Here is a 10,998-nt window from a genome sequence, read left to right as displayed (position 1 = left end):
TACAGATAGAAACTAGGGCATAAGGAGGTTAATTGATAAAAAGTGGCAGAACTGAGAATTGAACCCAGTTATCTTAGTTTAACCGTCACAATGCTTCCTCTGAAGAGTTAAATGGGTGAAGTGGTAAAGAGTATAACAGAATTTAAAATAGAAAAAAAAAGCATGAAAATTTTAGCTTCTTTTGTTACTAATGAGTTAAATAGAAAATCGTCAGCTCATCTCTCCACCCACAGCATTTTTACACACTACCAGCATACAGAAAGCAATTGAAAACTATTTGAAAAGGAATTAATTCATTACTAGGAATCTCTGTTATTTTCTGTACTCTTCAACATCATTTATTTATTTTAGTTTTTTCACTTGGAAACTACCCCCTCACCACTGGAAGTTTAGTATTAATCAACATGCATAGCTGTTCCATTCTTTAATAATAATTTTTTTAAAATCAAGATAACTAATTATGAGCTATTTTCCCTTTTCTTTTCTTTTTTTTCTTTTCTTTTTTTTTTTTTTTTTTTTTTTTTTGTGTGTGTGTGTGTGTGTAGGAACTGGTGATTGAACCCAGGGGTGCTTTACCATCAAGCTAAGTCCCAGTTCTTTTTATTTTTTATTTTGAGACAGGGTGTTACTAAGTTGCTGAGGGCCTCATTAAATTGCCCAGGCTAACCTTGAACTTGAGATACCTCCAGCCTCTGTCTCCCTAGTCACTGTGATTACAGGAGCCCACCATCACACCCAACTAAGCCTCCTTATAAATAAAGTTTGGGGGATTTTTCAAACACGAGTGATTCTGGTGAAAATACATTTCCACCTTCTCTAGCGCCCTCTCGTGCTTCGTAGCTGCAACTAATCAAGAGCGGAGATGCTGCCAGGAGTTGTGGGATATGAAAATAAACTGGATTTATTTTCTGCAGGATGCAAGCACGCTCGCACGCGCTTACATACTAAACATGCTTTTCTTCTCTGAATTTTACTTTAGTCAGTTTTTGTGTCAGGAATTGTAAAATATTCTTGAAACCTGGGATTCTTTAGTCTGCAAGGCTATCATTTACCCTATTAATCTGAATTTCCCTCAGTTTCTGCTCCTGGAGAGTCCTACAAGCTGTAAAACGCATTTATGCAGTCTTTTTTTCTTTCTTTCTTTTTTTTTTTTTAATGAGCGTCTTAAATGTCTTTTTTGGCTAGACTGCTCTCTCCTCTCTCTCTCACTGGTTCTTCCACTTTTCCTTTATTTAAAGGAGCCTTCCAGGCAGTGTCACTTGAACATCAGCATCTGGCAGAGCTTTTTATATCTAACTTGATGAAACCAGACTTTGGGGTTTTTCTAGTCCCCTGTGCCCCACAGGGATCCTACATGTGAGCGGGGAAAACTCACAGAGGCTCAGGAGGTGAATGCCAGCGAGAGAGGCGCATTCTTTGAATTGCCCTCCTGTTTGATGACCAACTCTTTCTTACTGGGTGAATCTGCCGTGCCTGGATTTTTCTTTTTTAAGGATGCATTATCTCCCAAGAAGCTGTCAGACCCCAGCCAGTCGATACCAGGTAGCCAATCCCAGCAGCAAGAAAAGATGCAGATGTTTCAGATTCTTAGTCACACCCAAGCTGGAACCTATATTTCCAAGATGCTAAATAATTAGTAATATTAAAATTATTGATAATATTTGCTGGCCCTATTTAGTGGTTAGTATGCATCCAATACATTGTTGAGTACTTCACATGCCATCAGACTGTTTTCAAGTCCCCTAGGAAGTAAATAATGTTATCACCCTCATATTACATATAATGAAACCAAGGCCTAGAGAGGTGACACTATAGTTTTGAGAGATTCTGTTTGATGTAGTTGTTCAAGCCAGAAGACTGCAGTTCAAGTGCAGGGGTGCCTCTTTCTAACTGGATTTGCATGGTAAGCTGCCTAACCTCTCTGAGCCTTTTTTTTTTTTTCATATATTTTTGGTTCATTATAATTGTATTTGGGATTATAGTTAATATGCTTACAATATAACAATATAATTTGTTCAATAACATTCCCCAATATTTTCCCTTTCCCTTCCTTCCCCCCTCTTCCTGGTCCCTTTCCCCTGTTCTACAGATCTCCCATTGATTTTCATGAGATCTGCCCCCAACCTTTCTTTTCCTTTTGAGTTTGACTTAGTTCAGTTAGCATAATGCTCTCAAGTTCATCCACTTTCCTGAAAATGCCATAATTCATTCTTCTTTAAGCCTGAATAAAAATCCATTGTGTGTATATGTCACATTCTCTTTATCCATTCATCCATTGATGAACATCTAGGCTGGTTCCATACTTGTTGAGCCTCATCTTTCTTGGCTGCAATGATAATAATTCCTGCTTTGTGAGAATATTGTGAGTTTTAAATGAGTGTATACATTATATGTGTATATATATATACACATACACACACACATACAAACACATATAGTACTTCCTAGTACTTGACATATAGTAAGTGGTATGTGTTTTGTTTTACTTTTTTTGAAGTGGGAAAGTTGAAGCCCAGTTCATTTCAGATCACTGTATGATCTCTCTAAGGTGAAGACTATGTTTGTCTCTTCGTCATCATTATTAGGAAATGGACCTTAATCACATGTTGGTCCACAGTGAATTTATCCTTTAACTGGGCAGCAGAATCACATGAAGATCTTGAAAAACTGCTGATGCTGATCTAGTAGGTCTAGGGTAAACATCTTTATTTTACTAAGTCTTCATTTGTTATTATTTTTCTAAGGTTTTATTTTTCTAAAGAGATGCTTACATGCAGCCAGAATTACAAATGCCTGCTGTGACAACTTTGAAATTTACAAACTTCTTGCCCAGAAGAATTGCTCATGCTTCTTCAGTGTTTACTATAAACTAGATGCCAAGCGCTATATTTGGGTCATCTCATTTAATCTTCGAATGGAAACTCTCTGAGTTAAATAATTATTTTCAGTTATACTGTACAGATGGGAAGACCAAGGACTAGATAGGCTAAGAACTCACCAAAGTCACTGAGCTAGAGGGTGGCAAAGCCAAGATTTTAAACCAGGGGGACAAATGCCACAGACTGCACTCTCAACCACCTGCCTTCCCAAGTGCTAATTTGAACTTTGCTGTAAACTTGTATGGTGAGCAGACTTTGCCTTTACCCTCCATCTATACTTGAAGAGATGGAAGTCAAGGCCTTGACCAAATGCACACAGCTAGTCCATGTCCAAGTTGGGTACTTTTAAATTGAAAACGTATGCTCTTATCATATAGTTGCAGAGAACTTTAAGTAAACACAGTAAAAAATAAATAAATAAATAAAAAGGTTTCATGTGTATTATGGCCTCCTCTTTTCCGCTCTCCTGCAGTGTCTGCTTTGGTTCACACCTTCATTGCAACAAGAGCTTCCACCAGAAGCCCCTCTCATCTCTCTCCCTTCTCTGTATGCTATTTCCAGCTTAATCTTTCTTCATTAAGTGAAGAGTTCACCACGTAATTCTTTGGCTTAAAATGTGATAAATGTTTATGCTGTTTGCCATCTCAGTGAGTTGAATGTTATCCTCCAAAATGATATATTCACATCCTAACCCATGGAAACAGCGTGACCTTTGTAAAAGGGGTCTCTGCAAATGTGATTAAGTTTCTCCAGGTGAGATTATCCTGGATTATCAGGTAGGTCCTAACTCTAATGACAAACGTTCTTAGAAGAGGCAGAAGAGAAGATACAGACATGCAGAGGAACAGGACAGAAGAACACAGAGGCAGAGACTGGAGTTTTGTGGTCGTAAGCCAAGGAACATCTCCAGAAGCTGGAGGCAAAGAAGCATTCTCCCCTAGAGCCTCCAGAGGGAACTTGGTTCTATGAATACTTTTATTTCAGACTTCTGGCCTCCAGAACCAGGAGAGAATACATTTCTGTTTTTATGGTTTAGATATGAGATATCCCCCAAAAGCTCATGTGTGAGACAATACAAGAATTTTTAGAGGTGAAATGACTGGGTTATGAGAGACTAACCTAATCAGTGATTAATCTACTGATATGGATTAACTGAGTGGTAACTGCCGGCAGGTAAGGTATAACTGGAGGAGGTAGGTCACTGGAGGGATGTACCTTTGGGGTTTATATTTTGTCCCTGGTGAGCAGAGTTCTCTCTCTCTGCTTCCTGGTGGCCATGTCCTTCTCCACACCCTTCCACCATGATGTTCTGCCTCACTCAGATCCAGAGCAATGGAGTTGGCCATCTGTAGACTGAGACCTCCAAAAACCCTGAGTTCCCAGTAAACTTTCCTCCTCTAAAATTGTTCTTGTCAGGTCTTTTGGTCACAGTGATGGAAAAGCTAACTAAAACATCCACTGTAATCTCCCCAGCTCATGGGCATTTGTTACAGCAGTCTTAGAAAACTAATACACAACCTCATCACCTCCTCTTGACTCTTAGGGCTCATGTGGCTTCCCTGCGACCCAGCCTTCTGCCTTTCATAAACCTTCTGCCCATCTGGTTGCTCCTTCACTGTCTCCTCCAGGGGACCCTTGGGTCTCTTCCTTTACATTGCTTCCTCTTTATTGGAGAAAAGACATGGTTATCTTGACAGAATTCCTCCTCAGAGGGGAAATGTCTTTTGAGGTGGGGTGACACTGAAAAAGAAGATGAAATTTCCAAGGACACAGTGGTGGCGTCGGCAGGGTGCCCTTATCCAGGGAGTTCCTTGGCATATTTTCTCACTCTGCACCCCCTCTTTATTTATTTATTTATTTATACCCCAAAACCTTCCCTATGCTGCTTCCATTAAAGAGCATGGTTGTGGCTCACTACTTCACAAGTTATGCCACATACTTGGGTGTCATCTGTAAAATGTGAAGGGTTGACAAGGTGACTCTCACTCTCCTTCCCAGTCTAGTGTATAAAGTATGGAGAAATTGATCCATGCAAAAATTTTCCTTGAGCCCCTGCTCAGTACCAAACATTCCCCCCAGTGCTGGTGCTCAGCCCTTGGAGGTAGAAGTGGTGCTTGACCTCACAGAGTACAGTCTTACTGAATTTAGGAATACTGTGCTCAGCTACCTGGACTTGACCAAGGTCACACAGCTATTAAGTGGCTAGCCAGGATTCAAATCTACTTGTGCCTTACTTCAAAGTTCATGTTTTCTATCACATCAGGTACATGGGTCAGATTCCTGGCAGCAAATAGACTGCCAAATGGGATAACCGAAGGGAATTTGGTAACAGATGATTTCCAAGGGTATGAAGAAAACCCAGCAAGGAACAGGGCTCATGTCCTGGTGCTATCAGCAGCCATTAACACCCCAGTCTGAGAGGAGAGGTAAGGAGGAGTTCCTGGAACCTGGAGAGAGTACCTCTGTATGAAAGAGAGGACAGTCAAGCAGGAGTATGCCTTAATAGAGGGCCACTCCCAGCAGCCCTGTAGGGAGAGTTGGAGCCCTGGGTGGAGGGAATGTAGACTTGCATACTCCTGTTTCCTTCAACCCCCTGACAGTGCCTGCTATTGGCCAAATCCAATCAGAAGCCAGGGAACAAGGAGACTGGGTGGAACAGGACTCAAAAATCAGCTGTGCATTCTAGAAAAGGCTACACAGGTGGAAACTAGATCTGGAGGGGTCAATGGAAAATGCCAGCACCCAGTGTTTCCCCGACTTTTCTCATTCAGATAACACCTTCACGAATTTGTTGCATCTACTTGTGTCTGCTGTATCTCAACTGTACTTAGTATATTTTAAAAATTTTCTCACTTTTATAAACTTTACTAACTTATTTGGTAGTACTGGAAATTGAACCTAGGTCTCATATGTGCTTGGCAAGTGCTGTACCACTACATTATAGCCCCAGCCCATATATTTTATATTAATAATAATAAGTACTAATAAATGTATGGATAATAATTAGGATAGTATGCCATGACATTAAATAGAAAAAAATTAAAAATTTAATAAAGAGAAATCAAGTTTACTCCATTTTAAAAATTAGATAGTAATCATAAATAATCATTTATTGTTTGGAGCCCCTACCTATCGTCTCTCCAGTCTCCCTATCCCCTACCCCATGCTTTCATCCCTCCATTTTAGTCATAAGGGTTTTTTTTTGGTTTGTTTGTTTCCTCAAAACCAGCCATACTCTTGCTTACAATAGGGCCTTTGCACAGGTTATTTCCTCAGTATCTCATAAATGAGAAAACATATAGGAATACCAGGGAACCTGAATAACACAACAAATATGGTACTATCTGCCTAGAAAAGAAAAAGAAGGAGAAGGAGAAGTTGATGACTTTCCTGAGAAGATTCTAGAATTGCACTGGTACTGCTAATGATTTTATCATTGGTCTGGATACTCAGATTCTTGCACTAATATTTAACTCTTTGATCTGAGATGACATATTTAACAGACACATGACTTAGTTTCTTTACCTGTAAAGTGGAAAAATAATTAGCATGGAGGCATGAAAAAAATAATTAGCATGAGCCCATGTGCAATTAGCTCTCCACCCTAACTTTTCTGAATTACTATTGAGAACATGATTGATATACTAAGGTGGCTACCTACATTGTTGAATCCAGTTGGTGGCTGAATTTGTTCTGAGACAAAGGTAAATTACAACAATTTTCTTCTAGATACCTACCTATGCCAAATTCAGCTTCTCTGCTCAACCAGATTTCTTAGTCATGCTACATTTATTTATAGCTCTCCTTTAAAAAATATCCAGCATACATATTCATGAATAGATAGGGTAAAATTGGAGACAAATTATGGCCATTTTTGATGTTATTGACAGGCATTCTCTTTTCTTCCTACAGTAGTAACTTTTACTTTTCTTGAGGATGTTACTTCTTCCTCTGTCCTCAGACATGTGGAAGGAGTTTGTCTCACAGTGATCATCAGGAGACTCAGTTAGAACTAAGGAGACTTTTGTTTGCAAATTTTCTCTTTTCTGTGGATCTGATTATGAGAGAATGCACTTGATATCTTGAGTAACCCGTTCTCCCCCTCTCTCCATCCTATTCTATACTCAGAGGAAAACTGTTCTGCACAGTATTTAGGTTCCACTGGGCTTCTAGTTGAATTCAGCCAATGAGGAGTATCAGCAGGAGGCCAGAGGGCAGAAGAGTGAGGCTGGGATATCCTTCTCCTGACTCCTCCTGTGTGGGTTTTAGGGTTGGATATGGATTGTCCCCCAACAGTTCATAGGAACTTGGTCCCCAGTGTGGCAATATTAAGAGGTGGTATGAGCCTTAAGAGATGCGGCCCAGTAGGAAGTAATTTCATTGAATATGCTATCTTTGGAAAGGATTAATGTAGTTCTCAGGATACACAGTTAGTTTTCAAGAGGAGGATTATCATAATAGAGCAAGACCTACTCCTCCCTGCTCTCTGGCTTCCAGTCTCACCATGGAATCTTTTTGCATGGGTTCTCATGATGATGCCATGAGGCCCTAACCAGAGCCCATTCTATACTGTTTAGACTTTGTGCCACAAAACTGTGAGTTTAATAAACCCATTTTCTTTATAAGGCTCTCAGCTTCAAGTGTTTTGTTATAGTAATTATAAGTGATGTTGCTGCAAGTTGGCTGAAGTGTTCTACTGAAGACCTGAGCTCCTGTGAGACGGACTCTCTGTCTAGGCTTTGTTAACCAATCTCTGCCTGCCTCCTTAACATTCAATTTTATACTTTCCTCAGATTATCCACTTTGAGTGCCTTGTCTTTTCTGCATTTGATTCTGACTAAACAGAGGACGAAGTTCTGGGCTTACTCATAGTCTTTGGGGTATCTCATGGGGTTCAAGAATAAGACTGATACAAAGAAAAGTAGAGTCAAGGGAAGGAGAGGTGTAGGGTCCTGGCCCTATTGGTTGACCATCTGACTCTGGTCATGCCCAAAGATATCAGACTCTGATTTGTCAGTTACATGAGCCAGAGTGTTTCCTTTTCTATCCAAGACAACTTGAATTGGGTTTTCAATCACCTGAAACATAATCTTAAAATATAACTGAAAGTATTGCTCTAAAGTGAAGACATACGGATCCATGATCCCAAGAACTCTAAATTTACCTAAATACAATCCAGTCTCCATAAGACCCCATCCTACCTCAGATCCTGTTTTCAGATTTCTCTGAGATTCTTTCTTACACATCAGGAGTATCCTTACAATATTTACTGTCTTGACTCAAGTTAACATAAGTAAATCGCAGTTCCTTGGAGTAATAAAACATTACCCGTTTACAGATAGGAAAATAAAGGTCAAGACGTATGAAGACACTTCATCCAAGTCAGAGGTCCTGGGCTTGGCAGGCAGGTCTTTTGGCCCAGGATCTCTCCATGCCACCTCAGTTTCCTTGTGTTCCCTTTCCCTTCTTCCCTAGGCTTTTTACCCCCTTCCCTGTATGGCCCTGTAGCCTAGGTCACATCATATTATCTCAGCATCTTAATGAGAAGGTGCCAGCCATCAATGAAGGAAAACCAGGGTTTGTCTTTCTCTGAGTTTCCATTTCTTTTTTGTATATTCATTTGCTATTTAGCATGACTACCCTATGAAAATCTGGGGATGTTTCATAATGTTTAACTTGTACTTCCATTAAGCTTCCCAACTGTATATGGACTGCCTTCCTATGTGAGAGGAAATATATCTGGTATTTGATTCATCTTTGAAAAATCTATATTGCCTAACACAGTATCTACTTTACTTTAGATGATCGATATATATCCATTGATAGGACTGACTAAAAGGATCTTACATTATGTAAAATGCTGTCTAAGCTGTTGTAGCAAAATTACAGAAGTTTATTTCCTCTCCATTGCCCAGAGGTGGACAGGCAGTCTCCAGGGCAGGTTAACAGTTCTGCTCTATAAAATCATCCAGGACTCAGGTTCCAACTTCTTGCTCTACTAACCTCTAGGGTGTTTTTCTCCTCATAGTCAGTGCTGGTTCACCAGTGTACCATTCACATTCTATCCTAAGGAAAGGAGAAAAAAGAAAATGAAGGGAAAGCAGGTAGCCTCTCTGTTAAAAAGTGATCCAAATTTTCACGTTTTATCTTTGCTTGCATCTCATTGGCTAACTTATTGCCACATGATCACACCAGCTTACAAGTGATGCTGAGAAAATAGAGCATATAAATGGGCAGCTATGTGTACTCATAAAATTCAAGGATCTGTTGGTAAAAGAAAGAGTCATGTGACTGATGAATTGTTGAAATTAAAAGATTGCTGATACTAAGTGAGTAGGGGTGTGAAATTGCTCATCTACCTTAGAGAACTCTTTGGTCATTCCTCTTCTAGCCATTTACCTAAGAGTAATGGAAACATTAGCCTACAGAAAGACTAACACAAGAATGTTCACAGGAACCTCACTCACAATGGCCAACAATTGGAAACAAACCTCATGTCCATCAAAAGCCAATGTTTAAACATGTGAGATGTTTATAATGAAATAGTGGAATGTGACTCAGCAATAAAAAGGAATGAATTTCTGATACATGAAACAACCAGGGTTGACTCATCCATTTGGCATAACAGGCATAATTCTGAGACCCATGAAAATAGCTTTTAGATTGAAGAAATATTGATTGTATAATATTGGAATATCCATCTTTACAAAAACACATGCAGATGAAATAATTCTTAAGAGATATATATATATATATATATATATATATATATATATATATATATATTTTTTTTTTTTTAATGAAGGAAGGGGCCCATGAAGTGCTTAGGGCCCACACAAGTCATAATGCAGCCCTATGAACAACCAGGATGAGTATTTAAATGCAGGTTAAACAGAAAACCGAGATATAAAACAACGCAAGCTGTACAATTCCATTTAAACGCAGTTCTAGAAGCAGCAGAACTAATCTATGTTGAAAGTAATCAGAAAGTGGTTAGCTCTGGGGTGGGGAGGGGCTCTGAAATGGAGGGATGAAGTCACTCTGGAATAACAGAGAATGTTCTACATCTTCTATATCTATGTTCTATATCTTGGTTTTTGGTGGTGTATTTTGATTTATGTGCAACTTTCTAAAATCATAGAACTGAACTTTTAGGATCTATACATTTTGTTGTATATTGTGCTACAATTTTGAAAAAGAAAGAAGGGGGAAGGGCACTAGGGCACAATTAATCATCTCTGTGACAGATCTGATAAATGAATTGCTAAGAGGTGTCAGCTGAGGAGGTTTACTGTTGCATTTTAGCAGGAGTCTTTGGGCACTTAAACAAAAGAGTCCACACACTGTGAGAAATGAACCACTCTGCCCTGTACTGTCTGGGTTTTTTTGTTGTTGTTTCTTTTAATCACAGCAACAGATCTAGTTGGCTTAAGAAGAAAAAGAGCTTATTGTCAGAATAAGAGGAAGCATTCAGGACACCTTCAAATCAGAGGAAAGATCATGCCAGAGGCAAAACTGAGGAAACATCAGGCCATCAGATCACTTGGGGGCGTGACCATCTATGCCTTTGTCACCATCTATGCCTTTGTCCCACCTAGAGAGATTCAGCTCAGGCTTTCACCGAATCTTTTCACAACTTCCCCCAAAGCTGAAAAACCAGTGTGGAAGCATCTAATTGACCGGGTTTAGGTCAGGCCAACATATAACTCCTAAGGAAATAGGAGTGGGAATGTGTCACTCAGTTTCTAAACTTGGAGGTGGGGCCCCAGCATGATCAGTGTTCACAGCACAATCCATCTACATTGTTCATATTCTTGTTTTGTCATTCTAACACCTGTCCAGGACTTTCAAGACCTAGGACAGGCCTAATGTGGACAGTTATGTTCAAAACCCCTGATCACACTATGGAGTGTGACCCACAGGTTCTGGTGTGCAATACCATTACCGCTGCAATCACCTAGAAACAGGCCAAGACCTGGGTGGAGGTTGGATGGTTATAAATTTTTGACGTGGTGAATATAAGATGAAGATTTTCAATAGACAGGCCCTAAATACACAGCTTGAGGGGCCAGTTAAGGTCAAGTCTTGGACGTCTTCTGGCTGGGGCTTGTGTGAGCTG

Source organism: Marmota flaviventris, chromosome 9 (assembly GCF_047511675.1).
Source record: "Marmota flaviventris isolate mMarFla1 chromosome 9, mMarFla1.hap1, whole genome shotgun sequence".
Classification (NCBI taxonomy): domain Eukaryota; kingdom Metazoa; phylum Chordata; class Mammalia; order Rodentia; family Sciuridae; genus Marmota; species Marmota flaviventris.
Note: the sequence above shows the minus strand (reverse complement) of the source record.